This window comes from Symsagittifera roscoffensis, chromosome 9 (genome assembly GCF_963678635.1).
Source record: "Symsagittifera roscoffensis chromosome 9, txSymRosc1.1, whole genome shotgun sequence".
In the NCBI taxonomy this organism is placed as follows: Eukaryota; Metazoa; Xenacoelomorpha; order Acoela; family Convolutidae; genus Symsagittifera; species Symsagittifera roscoffensis.
Window position 1 is genome coordinate 23201395 of NC_087070.1, and position 17157 is coordinate 23218551.

A 17157-nucleotide genomic window follows, 5' to 3' on the forward strand; every position below is an offset into this window, starting at 1 on the left:
ATGCCCAACTCTGAAACCTCTGAGCTCGAACGTGAAACCTCTGAGCTCCGAGTAGATGCTTTCAACTGTGATTCAGCTTTTGAATCCTCACTAGACTGAGCCTCGTCGCCGGAGCTCGGTGCTCCCGACTAACGCAATCATCTTGACTCCCTGGGGCAATATCCTACTCGTGGATCACTGCTCGTATTTGCGATCATCCTGTTCATTGTCCGACTCCCCTGACAAAGTTTCCTTTCCCGATTCCACAGACCAGACGTATTCAGAGGGTTGGAGATTTGCTACAAAGGTGACCGTTTTCCTTGTTGTATTCGTCACCCTTTGCTTGCATCCGTAAGATGTTTTAATCAGCACGCTCTGAGGGATCGAGGAGACTAGTTGCTGAACTATCATCCTGCAATCCTGCTCAATTTCTTGATGCTGACGCCTGGAGGGCTTGATTCGTATTTTCTTCTTGACTGTCAGTGAATTTATGGCTTCAGTCTATTCAGGATAACCTCTTTCTACCTCCCTTTCCAGCGGCTCACCGAAAGTCCGCATTACCTGCGGCGTGATTTGAATTGTCTTATAAAGCAACGAAAGGCTGTTGATGTTCATTCGCGTCAATTGCTGCCCACAAAGTTAGAGCCCAGCAGCAGATCCAGCTGGACTGGGTCGCCCTTTGCGAAGATTTTGATCTCTGCTGATTTTCGGAAGGGCTGCTCGGGATGTCCCGGTATGATTTGGCCTGATTTATCCAGCCATCTCTTTAAAGTCAAGGCCTCTTATATTTCCTTGTCTACGAAAAAGAATCCCTCGTTCATTTCAGCTTGATTTTCCTGCTTTTCTTTCGATCGTTCAGAAAACTCTGTCGTTTTGCTGAGATTATCAGCGTTCTGGTGCTTGTCACACATCCGGTGCTCTATTAACTTTGATACCCATCTAATTGAACTATCCATCAACCAATGTAGCTCTGATCCATTGAGTACTATTTCAGCCAGGAAAGGGCACGGTTGCCTACTCTTGAGTTAAAGGGGCCACTCCCCAAGTAAGCACGATACTTTTCTACAAACGTGACCACTGCAAATTTCATTGCTTTAGGTGCAACATTTTCATCTCAGTGTCACTCAGATTCTTACTTCCGTAGGCATTAGGACGGAAAACTGTCTTCCCATTCCATTCGTGCTCTTGATGTGAGATCCCAGAAATGGCCCCCAATGATGCGTCCATATCCAAGACGTACATGTACTTCTCAATAGGCATGCCGAGAACTGGCCTCCCTCATAGATGCCTGTGCTTTGTCGTTCCATTCGAACTTCTTTCCCTTGTTGAGCATCAGCTGTTGCATGGGATAGGCCTTATCGGCGTACCCTTTCACGAACTCCCGATAGTGGTTGGTGAACCCCAGAAGCTCATCAACTGTGTGTCCGTCTTGGGAGCTTTCCATGTCAACACGGCCTCCATAACGTCTCATTCCCTGTTTATCCATCATCCTGCCAAGATATTTTATCTATCCCTGAGAATTTCAGATTTCGATGGCTTACGTTTCAAACCCGCTCTTTTCATGCAACTAAAAACTTCATCTTATCTGTCTATATGATCATCCAAGGTGGGAGTCGCTATTACCACGTCATTCACGTAATACATGATGAGGTTGCCATATTTTTTAGTTAGGCTGGTCAAAGTGTGGGTCATGAGTCGTTGAAAAGTCGCTGTGGCCTTGCACAAACCGAAGAGCATCCCCTTTCATTGGTATACACCCAGCTCGCACGCAAAACCCGTGTTCGCCTTATCATGTATCCTTAACGGGACCTGCCAGAAGGCCAACCCTAGATCCAGGGTGGTGAAGAACTTAGCATCTCCAAAATTGAAGAGACTGTCATCTTTTCGCGGTATCGGATATGCATCATTTTTGTCACAGCAGAACCTCAGTTAGACTCTTTTCTTCTTTGCCATGACAACTCCACAAGCCATAGGTGACCTCGAGGGTTCTACCATGCGTATTTAAGCGTTTTGTCGACCACAGCTTTGCACGCTTCGAATTTCTTTGGGTTCATCCGTCTTGCTCCTTCCCTATGAGTGACCAATCCCTCTTCTAACTCAATCTCACTCATTCCCGCAAAGATTAACAACTCCAATTCAGATGGTGTCTCCGAAATTACTGCTACAACCAGAGTCAACATCTGGTTGAGCTCGGCCCCTGGCAATAAGTATAGAAGAGTCTCAGGCTAGAACAGCTTCTCCGATGTTCCTGCTAAGTCAGAGCTCCTGACGATCACCGCTCTAGCATCTCACGGATCTGAGCTATCATAGGCGGCCAGTGTCTTGGCCAACTGCGACGTTCTACATTCTCTCCGTATCTCGCATCCTCCGCCAACTTTTGACCTGCATAGGCAGTGTCAGAAAGCCCCATGCTCTTGGGATTAAGAAGGTTCTCCACTGCTCACAACTGCGCGGGTGTTGCCAGTTTTGTTCTAACCAAGCCCTTGCGTTGTTTTGGTGGCTTCGCAATCATGCCTGGACTCCCCAGCACCTTAAAGGGGTGCATAATTGACAGGACCAAATATCGATCTCCCCGGGATACCTGTCAGGTCCACCGTCTCCGAGTCCTCTCTCGAAAAAAAGCGCCTCGAAGATAGTGACTGCTCATGTCCTCATGAGAAAGGCTCTTGAGCTCTAGAGGCTCCATTAATTCTCGCATGTAGGCCAACTCTTCCAGGTCCAGGTTCGAAGCCCTTTCTAACTATATGGCTTGTTCCCTCCGGGCCTTCCGCCAAAGACTTTTCCACTACCACAACTGACGACACTACCGAACTTTGTGGCGTCGAGGACTACCTCACGTTTTTTCCATAGACGTCGAACCCGGATGTATGCTCCTGCTGCTCTCTGAACTATCTCTAGAATCGATTACTTCACCTATCCTATCTTCCACTGGCCTGACTGAGAAAAAATGAGGCCTCGGAGGTGGACCAAAAACAAGTTCCCCAGTCTCAAATCCGACTCCAGACTGTTGACATCCCTCCGGAAGGATTTGTTGAACCACTCCACGCCTTTTGTTCAATCAAAATGGATGCCATCACAGGAGCATTCATCCGGTAAAAATTTCCTTGTCAAATTCGCAACGTCTAGCAACCTCAGGGGCAGGATTCTCTTCATCTGGACCTCCTGTATCACCATTGACGTGACGCACTCTTTCATTCACGCTTATCCCATTCTCGTCTTGTATCATATTGTTCGGCACTGTGCAGATCGTAAGTTTCGTAGCATTGAAGTAGATCCTCGACTGCTGCAAAGGCAGTACACTTTCTCCGGCAATTTTGTCATCTTCCTCGATTCACCTCTAGAAACGTCGATTTTGCCCATCACCGTAGTAACGATTTGTATTTTACTCAACTCCAGCATCTCCAGTGGAGCCAAAATTTGAGGCATCGTCGTGCCTGAGAAACTCAAGACTCCCACCTGCCATTGTTCTCAGATTCTCGTCAAAACCCTGACGAGAATGTCCTGTATTATCAAGTGAACCGCGCCCTCCGGTATCCTAGGTTTCGTCAAGTAATCCACCCAGGCTGCCTTGTTGAAGGCCGCCCTCATTCGCTCTGGACGTTCCTCCAATCCTCCGTGTGGTGTCGGTGGTACTTCCACTCAATGTTCTTGTAGTTTGAGATAATTGCGCCTCTAACCGGTTGTTTTCTCCAGGTGTGTGGCTCCCCTTTGGACCCAAAGTTCCAGAGCTAACCTGAATAACATCAGCCGAACTGAGCGTCGGGCCAGATAGTGCGACATTCGCTATCAGCGGTTTGATCCGGCTGAGCTCCAGATCTCCCAAGGACGGCGTGGGTTCCGGAGGGTTCCGCGTCTCTAGATCCTCGCTCATTTGTTCCTGAGCCAACCGATCGAGATTTAAGCGACTACTCGCCCTGGTTGTCTCGTCTACTTCGATCTTCGATTCCGGTCTTGACCGACCCATCAGAGGTTCAATTGGCATCCTGGCCCTTCGCTCGTGGCTGCTCCCCACCTTCCTGGTGCCCTCTTTGCAATTGTTGAAGTTCCGACTTCAGCTGGTTGCGGCTATCCGTGGCCTCTTGCACCTTCCGGGTTGGTTCTACCTCGAAACTCAACAAGTCCCTCTCAAGAATGGCTTGATCCCATTCCAGAGGGTCTTGATCCCGTTCACTCTGTGTCTTATCCAATTCTCTTCTCATTCTGTTGGTGTCCGGATGTGCCTCCTCAGTTTGCTGAGCCCATATAAGTGACGTGGGTTCTCTGCTATTTGGGACCCCCGTCCTCGTGGCTGGCCTGGCCGGGATAGGAAACTCGCCAGCACCATATTTCGTAGTGTTGCTCTAGCCAGGGCTTCTCGCCGAATCAAATCCTCTAAAGCCTCCGTCGGTGCTCCATGACAGCCATCTGGCCTGCTTTTGGCTCGATATCTCATCCCACGTGTAGCGCACAATCAGCACCGCTTCCATTGCTGTCTTCCCGCCTTCTCCTTGTGACTCCAGCAGCAAGATGGCGTTCAACATTACCGCCATCCTCTCTTCCACTTGGGAATGATCCAGATCCCTCAGACGCCTGTACAAATCATCAAACTTGGACTTCTTTAGTGCCGCTGGTATTGATTTCGAGAAGCGATCGGCCACTGTAGAAAGTTACAGAGTTCTCAAGAATATACCACACCAAATGAACCACACTCGAGATTATACCAAACCAGATTGAATACTCTAGAGCATACCTTACCAGATAATGCTCAAGAATTTTCGCAGCACATTGTGAAAATCAAGGTCCTCACCGATACTCTTGTCTGTTATTTTCCAACGTCTCAGTTTGTTTCCCTTCGATTACTAATCAAAATCAATCTGAAAACAAAATTGAGTTTTAGACGTGTCCATTCATTACTACTAGTATAATACCCATTCACAAGCTTCTAAAATTGATTCTAACAGTCTTGATTAAAAGATTTTTTTCGTTAATCAGTTCATTACTTGCTCCAATGAGCGAAACATCATGTTTGCGTGGACCAATTCAAATTTTAGTTAGGTATAAAATTATACAGATCTCTTAACCTTTTAGCAGGATGTATTTTGGATTAAAATTTCAGTTCAACTGCTATGACGTTCCCATTTAAAACTTAACTTATACTGTGTACCGTCCCCCTTTAACTCAAGACCTTTTTACACACTCGAGACTCAAGCCCCAACTCAAGGCCCCTGTACCCACTCGAGACTCCAGCAATGCTCAGGTAATATTTCTTGTGAAGGTGTACTGTTATTTCCGTTTCCGCGAAGACCACGTTTAAGATAGTTCCCGGGGATGCAATCTGCCTCCGTTGGGATCATAGACTGGTATTGAGATTTCTTTTACTTCTTTTTCAACCAGAAAGTCCCTTAGTGGCGTCAAGGCCAGTACCATTTGTTCAGGATCCACCACATTCTTCCCACTGACCTTCATCACCAAAAAGCACAAGTAATTGCCTGGCACCTGTGATACTGAAGGTTGGAAAACTGCCAGGCCTCCCAGTTCGGCCTTTGTTTGAACAAGAACTCCACATTTTGATTTTCTCTTTTGAAATCCGCCTCTAGCTTGGTCCTGAAGCTAATGTCTGCCGTTATGCAGATCGCAGTGGTCCTGTCTGACAAGATGATATCGCTGTCTATGATCCAGATCTTCTCCGAATATCCATTCGGAATATCAATTTACTTGGTCCGGAAATGTTCACCAATTGCGGGCTCAATTTTCTCCTGTTCCACCTCTAGTCTAAAGGTTTCTCTTGTCTCCCTGAGTTTTTTTTGTTTTTGAATTTGCGGTGTGGGTAAATCCTACCCCCACTCCAGGACAAAAAGATTTATCGACGTCGGTGGTGCCAAATTTTGGTTTCTTGAGGACATATCTAGTGGTCGGTCCATCGCTATCCAGCCAAACGATGGGTTTCTCTCCTTCATCTCTTTAGCTGCAGATATGTCGACTTGTTTCTTAAGTTGTCCCTCAATTTCGTCCGATGGCAGGTCATATATCCACTCTCGAATCCTCAAGTTTGTATGAGCTCTGTTTTCTGTTTCGCTCTGTTCTTGATCCATCTCCCGTTCTGGTATACTGTAATCCTCCTGCCAGAATGATTCATCATCATCGATGATCTGCCACTCCCTGTTCGGGACTAAGTCCACTACGCTCACCAAGTCTGCCCCTATTTCATCCAATTTTATTTTGTCAATCAAGAAGTCATCACTTTATCTATTGTATCTCATGCTGGTTCTCTTGTGTCTGCTTTCCGGCGCCTCATTCTGCTCTGGTTCATTCCAATACTCATCCGCAAAAGAACCTTCATCCGAGTGGACTTCTATCTTCTCATTATCAACCATGCTTGGGTTCTCCTTACCATCGCTCTTCTCTCTGTTGCCCTTCTCGTTCACCTCGCCAACCAGTTCCACTATCAAGTACTCTAGCCCTTCCATGTTTTGAGGCACGCACCAACAAGTCCTCTCCGAACGGTCCTCTCCATTTCTTCAACAACTTGTTTGTTCCTTTTGGAGGGATGGCATTCTGAAACACCCAGACATACTGTCCCACTGTGTGCAATTTTGCCTGTCGTACATTCTCACCGTATTTCTTGTTCATTCAAATCTTGTTGTCTTTTGATTGCCTCTCTCAGTAAGGTTTCTCGCCCTTTTCTGTCCCTCCTTTTCCGGGTAAAAATATGTTAACGTCGATGCCATTTCTCTGCATATCTGCATCGTGAACCGACTGACCCCCGTTGTTGTATGCTCCCTTCTCTTGCGCAAGTACTTGTCCCAATCCGTCATATACTCCGAGCAGTACACTCTAAGCATATTCACTAGTGTCCTATTTTGCCTTTCCATCTGTTCATCCGTCTGTGGGTCATCGAGTGGGCTCGAGCGATGTGGGATCTTTTCATTAAACCTTTCGTCAGATCCCCCACGAAGGTCTTCCCGTTGTCTGATTGAAATGTTATGGAACAATTGTATCTTGAAATCCAGTGCGCAATTAAGTGATCACATTTCTCCCACTGAAGCCGTTTGGTACCGTACTGTTTCTGCCAGTTTCGTGAAGTGGTCTATATTTACCAGTATCTGATTATATCTTTTTTCTGTCATGCTGATTTTTTGGTGGTCTATCTGCACGACCTCATTAAATTTTGAGCTTTTCACCGACTTCAGCTGGAATTTCATTTTCCTCTCATCCTTCATCTGCAGGCATGACAGGCATGCATTGACCCATCTCTCGCAAGCTTTCCTCATGCCCACTTTGTATATCGCCTGATGTCCCATTTGATCATGCGACCTGAACATCACCTCTGTCTGATACAGCTGTGGTACAGCTGTGGTACAGCTGTGGAGATTGTCTTTGTGTAGTATTTTTTCGTCATCTCTCCTCTTACAGACCACCACGCCATCCGCCGTGGGATAAAATAGCCCCTTCCGTTTCTTGTAGAACTGGCTCAAGATCTTATAGCTGTCCTTTCTTAGGTCCCCCTTTACTTTTTCCCCCGTTATGATTCATTTGGAGAGATGGCTCATCAATTTGTCGTTTTTCTGTGCTGGAATCAGGTCCGATAGCCTGTACCTCGCCTTCACTTGCTCCTTCAGTGCCATAATTTGCCCTGTCATTTCTTCCGGGTGGTGGATATTATCTCTCATTTTGACATACAATTTCTTTTTCAAGATTTCCCTGTTGCTTCCGGGCTCTTATATTCGAATTGCATGAAAAATGCTCGAAGGCTTTCCTTGCTACCGTTATTGTCTCTAGTTTTTCACCTCTACTTGCATCATCAAAGTCTAATTTGTACGCTTCAAACAAGGCGTCAGCATGAATTTCTCTACCCTGAGCCCTCCTCTTTGCTTCTGCTAGTACCCTGCACAGGCTGCCTGGTCTTCTTCGCTTTTCGTAGAGTTTTTTTCCGCTTCTCCGAACTTCCAGGACAAATTTTCTCTTTCACTCTCTTCCACTTTCATCATCCACTCGCCGGACTCTTGATGGCCGTGTGTAGCACAAAAGCCTCTAGGAAGGATTGGGGGCCAAGAAAACCTAATTTTTAGTCTATTCTTTTTTCCCCGAAAAAAGTCACGTTCTCAAAAATGGCCCACACGATTGATCTAATTTTTTGCTGGCAACCCTGAATTTACGCTGCAATCTTACCCTATAAAGGTCATTTTCACTTTAAAGTTTGAGGAAGTTGCTTTTTCTTCAAATATGGAAGTTTTTCGGCTTTGTTCATGAAAACCAATTTAAGCAGGATTGAAGACCACTTTACCCAGTTTTTCCACTTTTTTGATTTACGTAAAAAGGTATTTTTTTTTCTTTTTCTTCAAATATGGAATTTTTACGGCTTTGGTCATGAAAACCAATCTAAATAGAATTGAAGACCACTTTACCCAATTATTCAACTTTTTTGAGTAACCAAAAAAGTCTTTTTTTGCCTTTTCTCTGAATCTGGAAGTTTTACGGCTTTGGTTATGAAAACTATTCAAAAAAGGCTCATAAGGTCAGGCTGAGCAAAATAATTCGATTGGAAAGACTTTTTTGACTTTTCGAAAAAAAACTGATTTTTCACGTTTCTGACTCAACTTTTTCTTATCAAAAAAAATGTTCAAAAGTGAGAAAAAGTGAGTTTCGATGGTATATTTGAGCTTGCCATTGTCGATTTAGTAGATATAGAGAGTTTATTATTCAAAATTGGATAAAAATTGTGGTTTATACAACTTTATTTTCTCTGGTCACGTACTACTTTATCACTACAATTTCTAATAACCAAATTCCGAAAAAAAGTCTCGTTCTCGAAAAAGCCAGCACAATTGTTCAAGACTTTTGCATGCGACCGTGAGTTGACATGGCAATTATACCTTACGAAGGTCACTTTTCTCTCCTAGTTGTTTGAAGACCAGTTTGCCCCCAGTTTTCTACCTTTCACCAGTTTCTACCTTTCTACCTTTCTACCTTTCTCCTACAGGTTTCAAGACCAGTTTGCCCCCGTTTTTCTACCTTTCACCAGTTTCTACCTTTCTCCTACAGGTTTGAAGACCAGTTTGCCCAATTTTTTACGTTTTTGACTCAATTTTTTCATCAAAAATTTTTAACTTTCCAAATAAGAATTTAAATTTTTTTTTGATGGTGTATTTGAGCTTGCCATAGTCGACATAGTTGATAAATAGTTGTTTTTGTTAAAATTGGATAAAAATTGTCGTTTTTACTTTTTTTGAGTCAATTAGTACTATATCACTGCAAATAGTAAATTTCCAAAAAAAAGTTTCGTTCTCTGAAAAATTTGCATTGGGTACCTACAAAAACGGGCATGTTGTTCTGATTTGATGAATTAGTGAAGGTTAGTTAATGACATTTTGTCATGGGTTTAATTTTAAGATCATTTTTTCCAATTTCTCGACATTTGCCAGAGAGTCAAATTGTTCTTTTTGCACTTCTCTCAAAATGGATAAATTTTAAAGCTTTGGGCATGAAAACAATTTTGAACAGGTTCATAGGGTGTGGCTTATTGATTTAACTTAATTGGAACAACTTCTTTCAATTTTTTGAGAAAAAAAACCTTTTCCATTTTTTTGACTTCCATTTTTTTGACAAAAAAATCTTCAAAAGTGAAAAAAAACTGAGTTTTGATGGCATATCTGAACTTTTCCATTTTTTTGACAAAAAATCTTCAAAAGTGAAAAAAAAGTGAATTTTGATGGCATATCTGAACTCTCCACATAGTCGATTTAGTGGGTATATGTTTGTCCAAATTGAACAAAAATTGTATGTTTTACAATTTTTCAAATTAAATCTTTTAAAGGCTAGAACGAATACTGAGAGTTTTTTTTTTGAAAAATCATTAAAATTTCATAAATCCTATGCGTGAGATTGTTCTTAGTTTCTGCCGGCGGCCCTGAACTGCTCTTTAGACCATTAACAAAAAATTATAGATTTTCAACCGCAAAACTGAAATAAATTTACGGGTTACTTATTGTTAGATGTTTGCTTTAATCCATATGGGATGCTCCCTGAGACCCTTGTGGTGGCATAAAGAGAGCATCCGTAACGACAACCAAAAAGAAAAAAATAGATTAAAGCTGTTAGTTTTTCTTACTCTATCATGTGTAGCGCTGATATGTTGGCAGTCTCCTTTCTCTCATAGAAATAATTGTTTATAGAAAAAAATTTGTCGTGGAAGAACATTAGTTACACAAGTCATGGCCAGAGCCAGATCGAAAATGTGGTCAGTAAAAACAGAAAAAACGGGGCAAAATTTTGTTTTATTGGAATTTTCAAGAGAAAATAAATCAATCATTAAACGCACATTACCCCAAACGGATAAAAATGTAGGTAAAAACCTACTCTATCATTTCTTAATTATCCCAAACTGCTTTCCGTTACTACTCATCCCAATAGAAAACAGTGGTGAAAGGCTAAGTGATCAGATGGGAGGGTCAACGACAGATTTAGGTCGGGTGGCTTAGGACGGTTATGCACCTCGGGATATGCTCCGAGCTCTTTAACCTCCAGTTTGAAAGACAACTTTTCCTCCTCAGTGTGGTCTGCATGAGTATCTCATCAAGGTAGATATAGAGAGTTTATTATTCAAAATTGGATAAAAATTGTGGTTTATACAACTTTATTTTCTCTGGTCACGTACTACTTTATAACTACAATTTCTAATAACCAAATTCCGAAAAAAGTGTCGTTCTCGAAAAAGCCAGCACAATTGTTCAAGACTTTTGCATGCGACCGTGAGTTGACATGGCAATTATACCTTACGAAGGTCACTTTTCTCTCCTAGTTGTTTGAAGACCAGTTTGCCCCCAGTTTTCTACCTTTCACCAGTTTCTACATTTCTACCTTTCTACCTTTCTCCTACAGGTTTCAAGACCAGTTTGCCCCCATTTTTCTACCTTTCACCAGTTTCTACTTTTCTCCTACAGGTTTGAAGACCAGTTTGCCCAATTTTTTACGTTTTTGACTCAATTTTTTCATCAAAAAATTTTAACTTTTCAAATAAGAAATTAAAATTTTTTTTGATGGTATATTTGAGCTTGCCATAGTCGACATAGTTGATAATTAGTTGTTTTTGTAAAAATTGGATAAAAATTGTCGTTTTTACTTTTTTTGAGTCAATTAGTACTATATCACTGCAAATAATATTAGTAAATTTCCAAAAAAAAGTTTCGTTCTCTGAAAATTTCCATTAGGTACCTACAAAAACGGGCATTTTGTTCTGATTTGATGAATTAGTGAAGGTTAGTTAATGACATTTTTTCATGGGTTTAATTTTAAGATCATTTTCTCCAATTTCTCGACATTTGCCAGAGAGTCAAAATGTTCTTTTTGCACTTCTCTCAAAATGGATAAATTTTAAAGCTTTGGGCATGAAAACAATTTTGAACAGGTTCATAGGGTGTGGCTTATTGATTTAACTTAATTGGAACAACTTCTTTCAATTTTTTGAGAAAAAAAACCTTTTCCATTTTTTTGACTTCCATTTTTTTGACAAAAAAATCTTCAAAAGTGAAAAAAAAACTGAGTTTTGATGGCATATCTGAACTTTTCCATTTTTTTGACAAAAAATCTTCAAAAGTGAAAAAAAAGTGAATTTTGATGGCATATCTGAACTCTCCACATAGTCGATTTAGTGGGTATATGTTTGTCCAAATTGAACAAAAATTGTATGTTTTACAATTTTTCAAATTAAATCTTTTAAAGGCTAGAACGAATACTGAGAGTTTTTTTTTTTTTTAAATCATTAAAATTTCATAAATCCCATGCGTGAGATTGTTCTTAGTTTCTGCCGGCGGCCCTGAACTGCTCTTTAGACCATTAACAAAAAATTATAGATTTTCAACCGCAAAACTGAAATAAATTTACGGGTTACTTATTGTTAGATGTTTGCTTTAATCCATATGGGATGCTCCCTGAGACCCTTGTGGTGGCATAAAGAGAGCATCCGTAACGACAACCAAAAAGAAAAAAATAGATTAAAGCTGTTAGTTTTTCTTACTCTATCATGTGTAGCGCTGATATGTTGGCAGTCTCCTTTCTCTCATAGAAATAATTGTTTAAAGAAAAAAATTTGTCGTGGAAGAACATTAGTTACACAAGTCATGGCCAGAGCCAGATCGAAAATGTGGTCAGTAAAAACAGAAAAAACGGGGCAAAATTTTGTTTTATTGGAATTTTCAAGAGAAAATAAATCAATCATTAAACGCACATTACCCCAAACGGATAAAAATGTAGGTAAAAACCTACTCTATCATTTCTTAATTATCCCAAACTGCTTTCCGTTACTACTCATCCCAATAGAAAACAGTGGTGAAAGGCTAAGTGATCAGATGGGAGGGTCAACGACAGATTTATGCTCCGAGCTCTTTAACCTCCAGTTTGAAAGACAACTTTTCCTCCTCAGTGAGGTCTGCATGAGTATCTCATCAAGGCTCTTCTCGACTAATGTCCGCACCACTTTTTTACTTCCATGTTCTCTGTCTTCCGACTGACTACATCTTCCAACCTATTTTGGTCCTCCTCGTTATCGTGATTTCCTGTTCATTATTTTTCTCATTCATGTAGTAATTTCTTCAGATCTTGTCCCACCACTGCTCTCCTTTTCTCGATTTCCTCTAGGTCGTGACCTGTTGCCTTCACAGTTTCCCTGATCACGTTCGACTGTAGCAAAAATTTTTAAAGCATTCCCGGTTGCCTGCTCAGAATTTTTGTCCCCTGGTGCTCAGCAGGTAATCCAGGGTGATCTTCAATCAGTTTCTCTGATTACCGAGCCACCTTGTGAGTGGTAGCTCTCCTCATCCATAAACAAAAAAACTAAAATTATCCCTTATTTCTGGCCTTTCAGCTTGCCTCTGTGTCTTTTGTAAAACTCCGTTTTGTTACTTAAGCTCTTCGCATTCTGGTGTTTGTCTCCGGTCCTGTGCTCAATTGTCATATTGTTTCCTGAGTTAACTTTGATCCATTGACTGCGTTTTCAGCCAAAACAGTGCTCTGTTATCAACCCGTAGTTTAAATAGCTCGCTGCCCAGATTTGCTCTAGAGTTCTCTACGAAGGTGACCAGCGCGAACATCTCCGCCTTGGGCGCCCCATATTTCATCTTTGTGTCGCTCAGGAATTTGCCCCAGTATGCTATTGGTCTCAAGGCGGTCTTGCCAGTCCATTCTTGCTATTGATGGAGTTAGCGAGAAACCGCGATCACTGAAGCGTCTGTATCTAGGACATACATCCCATTCTCATGTAATTCTCTGAGAGGACTCCTCTGCTGCGTTGTTCCAAGTAAACTTCTTGCATTTATATATCATGAGTTGCTGCATCGGCATACCTTGTCCGCGTGAACTTGGAGGAATTGTCAATAAGAGTTCGAGAAGCCAAGAAAGCTCAGCAACTGATGTGCAGTCTTCGGTGATTTCCAAGTCAGTACTGCCTCTACTGCGTCTGTATCTGGTCTGTCTGATATTATGCTTGTCCACCATCCTCCCGAAATACGTTTTCGAGTCCTTCGAGATTTCGCATTTCGATGGATTGCATTTCAATTCTGCCCCTTTCATACATGAAACACTTCGTCCAATCGCTCGATGTGAGACTCGAGGGTTGATGACGCTGTCACCACATCGTCTACGTAACACATTACCAAGTTTCCATACTTCGTTGTTACTCTTATTAGGGCTTGTGATATCAGTCTCTTGAAAGTGGCTGTCGCATTGCATAGACCGAACGACATTCTCTTCCTTTGGAACAGTCCAAGTTGGCAAGAAAATCCCGTTTTCTCTCTATCTTGTTTTCTCAGTGGCACCTGCCAAAAAGCCGAACCCAGATCAAGAGTCATGAAAAACTTTGCATCATCAATTTTTTATAGTCTCTCGTCTATTTTCGGGATGGGATAAGCATCCTTCACCGTGACAAAGTTCAGATATCTAAAGTCACAAAAAGTCTGAGGTGCTCTCCTTTCTTCTCAGCCATCACTACTCCGCACGCCCACGGTGATTTGGATGGTTCTATCATCTCATACTCTAGTTATGTTTCTATTTATTTCCTGGATGCATCTGATTTGTGTGGGGTTATGCACATCGCCCCTTCCCTGTGCGGTACCGCTGACTCCTTTAGTTCTATTTCATACTCAACAAAGTTACAACGCCCGATGTCCGCCTTCTGTTTCGAAAAAACAACCTGATTCCTATCTAGCATCCTTGATGGCTTCGAGCTGTTGGTCCGTTATTTCCCCCCTAAAGGCTCAATTTCTGGTAAAATCGGTTTTAACCATTTCTCATTCCACTATGGGTCTTTCGGTAAAATTGGAACAGCTCGACAGTCCGTCGTCTGTCTCTGACTTAAGAGAATTATTGACAACCGACGAAATTTTTATCTGCTTCAATCTGCTCTACAAAATTTGTCCTTGTGATTCGGGCAATGCGTATCACAGTTTCCTCCTTCTCTGGATTGTGATTGGTATATCAAGAGTATTCAACAAGACCCAGACGCAGACCCCACCCTTGGTGATCGAGAATGAACTTCCTGAAATAGCAGCACCTTGGCTATTTGGATTTGGTATTACAGATACCTGTTTATTATCAGTGAGTTCTCAAGCTTATTATTGCAGCCTCATTGGCTTTCAACCTCACTCTCTACTCAAGAAATCCGGAGCTTTGCACTCCTGTGTAATTGTCAAATTTACCGGCTTTATTACGTACTTCTTTTCCGGATTCGGAATGTTTTATTGGTATCACGCTCAAGACAGCTGAAGTATCTACTAAACCCTTTAAAGGCATCTTTTTTCCATGTGCGACCAGTACATGAGCAGACACGTCCGCGACCATGCCCAAATGCATAGCGTCCTCTTCAAGCATCGCGCATTGTCCAATTGACCTCATCTTGAGCTCCTCTCGACACACGACGATTTGGACCGTCAGGTCATCATCACAAGTTATCATCGTCTCTGTATAAAAGTTGATTCCATCTACACTTAGCATGACCTCGTGCAGACCATACGCCTCGGTGTACCTGTTGTATACTCTTATAGATTTTCCACCGCCTCTTGTCACTAATGCTCGGATCACTTTTGATGAAATTTGAGGACTAATGGCCCGCAAATAGTCCGTATAAAGAGCTATATTCAGTTTTTGGTCACTTGTTTCGCTCAGGTTCCTCATTACTTTGTTAACACCTACGGTGATTTATGACATTATCCTCGCTCCAATTTTCGTTATCCCGAAAGGTTTCCCAGTCTGCATTTTCAAGATTTTGCAATTGCTCCCGATCTTCAGAATATCGCTTATCTCAGGTTCGACTCTTGCTGCTGACAATGCTTCATCTCTGTGTTCTTTTTCTATTTCCTGTATCAACTTTTGTTCAATTTCCTTCATTGCCAGATCGTTTTTCACTTCATTTAATTGCATCAGCTGCTGCTTTCTGGTAATTTATCTTTCAGCGTTCTAATGCTTTCAGCGTTCTTTTGGCTTCTACTTCTTTGGTTTCCTTCGCTCCGGTTAACGCTTCCACAGACTTCGTTGACATTTCACCTTTTATTGCTTCCTTGGTTTGCAAGTCACTCTGAGCCTGTCTATTTCTGATAATTCGCACAGCCGCTAGCGCTAAATTGTGTTTCCGGGTGATTCTGACTCTGTACTGCCTCCCAAAACAGAGGACAGTCCATTCTGAAGTGACGTTTCTGGCTACAAAAAGCATCTAGCACCAATCTTGATTATCAATCCACTGTAAAATTCATGACTTTTCATACCTTGTTTGTAAGAGGTGCAACCCGCTACGTGATGATCTGCTGACCAGAACTCGCACGTGACCTGCGTTTGTCGATATCTTCTCTCGGCTTGTACCACGACGACCTTTGCTGCTTGCTCCCCCTTGAATTATTTGAGATTTCTGGCTCATCTCTTGAGATTTTTGTCTCATCTGTTGGTGCATTGTCTTTCGATAGCGTATAATAGGTCGCCAACATTGTCCTTAGAGTGTCACTCTTCACTCCGTTGATGAATTTTGAAGCAATGCTAAAGTTCCTCCGATTATGCGACTCTTCTGGGTCACTTCTTCTTCTCTAGCTCTGTAGATCATCCAGAAATCGATCATTAGATTCGTCATCCCTTTGTCTCTTTTCGTCAAACCTCATCATTGCTCAAGTTTTTTCATGCCACAGCCGGAACATTTCAACAGTAGTTCGAAAATGTTGTCCGCACTGTCACGTTCTTCTTCCTTCTTGGCTACCACGCACGTCATTGCCGTGGCCTCCAGATTGCTTAATATCGCTCTGCAGGCTTGTCTTTCACCATTCAAGTGGTCTTGCTCTTGACGTAACGTCATCACCTCGACTCATGTGTCTATGCAGCCATCCCAATTATCTTTAGACTCTTTGGTTTCTTGAAGGTCTCTTCTGTTCGCTCTACTCCGTGTTTCTCGTGGGAAACGCTTCAAGTGAGAAGCATCTTTCAAGAAGCAGCATGGGACTCGCGGCGTTGAGTTTGATGTGCTTTGTTTTGTTGCTGACTTTCCTGTTTCCGATTCTATGATATTGTGGATTTGGCGCAATGGAGTGGATTTTTGTTGCTTACGATTCGATTCCGCAAATTCCACCCCTATTCCAGGTTGTTTCACTGTTTTTTCCGCTACTGATTTATCCTGATTAATAGAATTTCTTAAGATTGCATCCAATTTGGACTGTATGGCACAGTAACTCTCTTCTTGGTCTCTGCTCATTGTGTCCATTCTCGTCTCCAGACTCCAGAGTTTACGGTTTCATACCTTTTATATTATCTTCCATATGCTTTTTGATGAACTTCTCCCGTTCTTTTTCGTTGTTTCTACTCTTTCAGCCTTTTGCTGTAACTTTTTCCAGTTGCTCTCGCAATGTTGAAGTAGTTATCAAGGTTTTCATTTTTGTTATATCTGACCTCCCTCTTCAGTTCTTCTAGATCTTCCTCACCGCACTTGAGTCTTTTATGTCTCTGTTCTAAGTTTCTCATCAAATTCCCCATCTCCACTGGTGGTATCTTTGATTCTGCTGAGGACACAATTGTGTGACTCTCTTTTCCCCACGGTTCTGGTGCTTTATTACCCTCCTTCACCAGCCTCCGTCGTTATGGCCTAAGCCGTTCCAAAGGTCTTACTTTTGCTTGTCGCAGTTGTGGTGTCCTCTTTATCATTCGGTCTTATCCGCACCATGGCGGCAAAACTCTCCG

The 17157-nt window shown here is 42.2% G+C and overlaps 1 protein-coding gene across 2 annotated transcripts in view; it reads left to right on the forward strand.

Moving 5' to 3' along the window:
* The window catches only part of LOC134854104 (uncharacterized), a 116948-nt gene that overhangs the window by 50992 nt on the left and 48799 nt on the right, over positions 1-17157 (forward strand). The window lies entirely within an intron of this gene.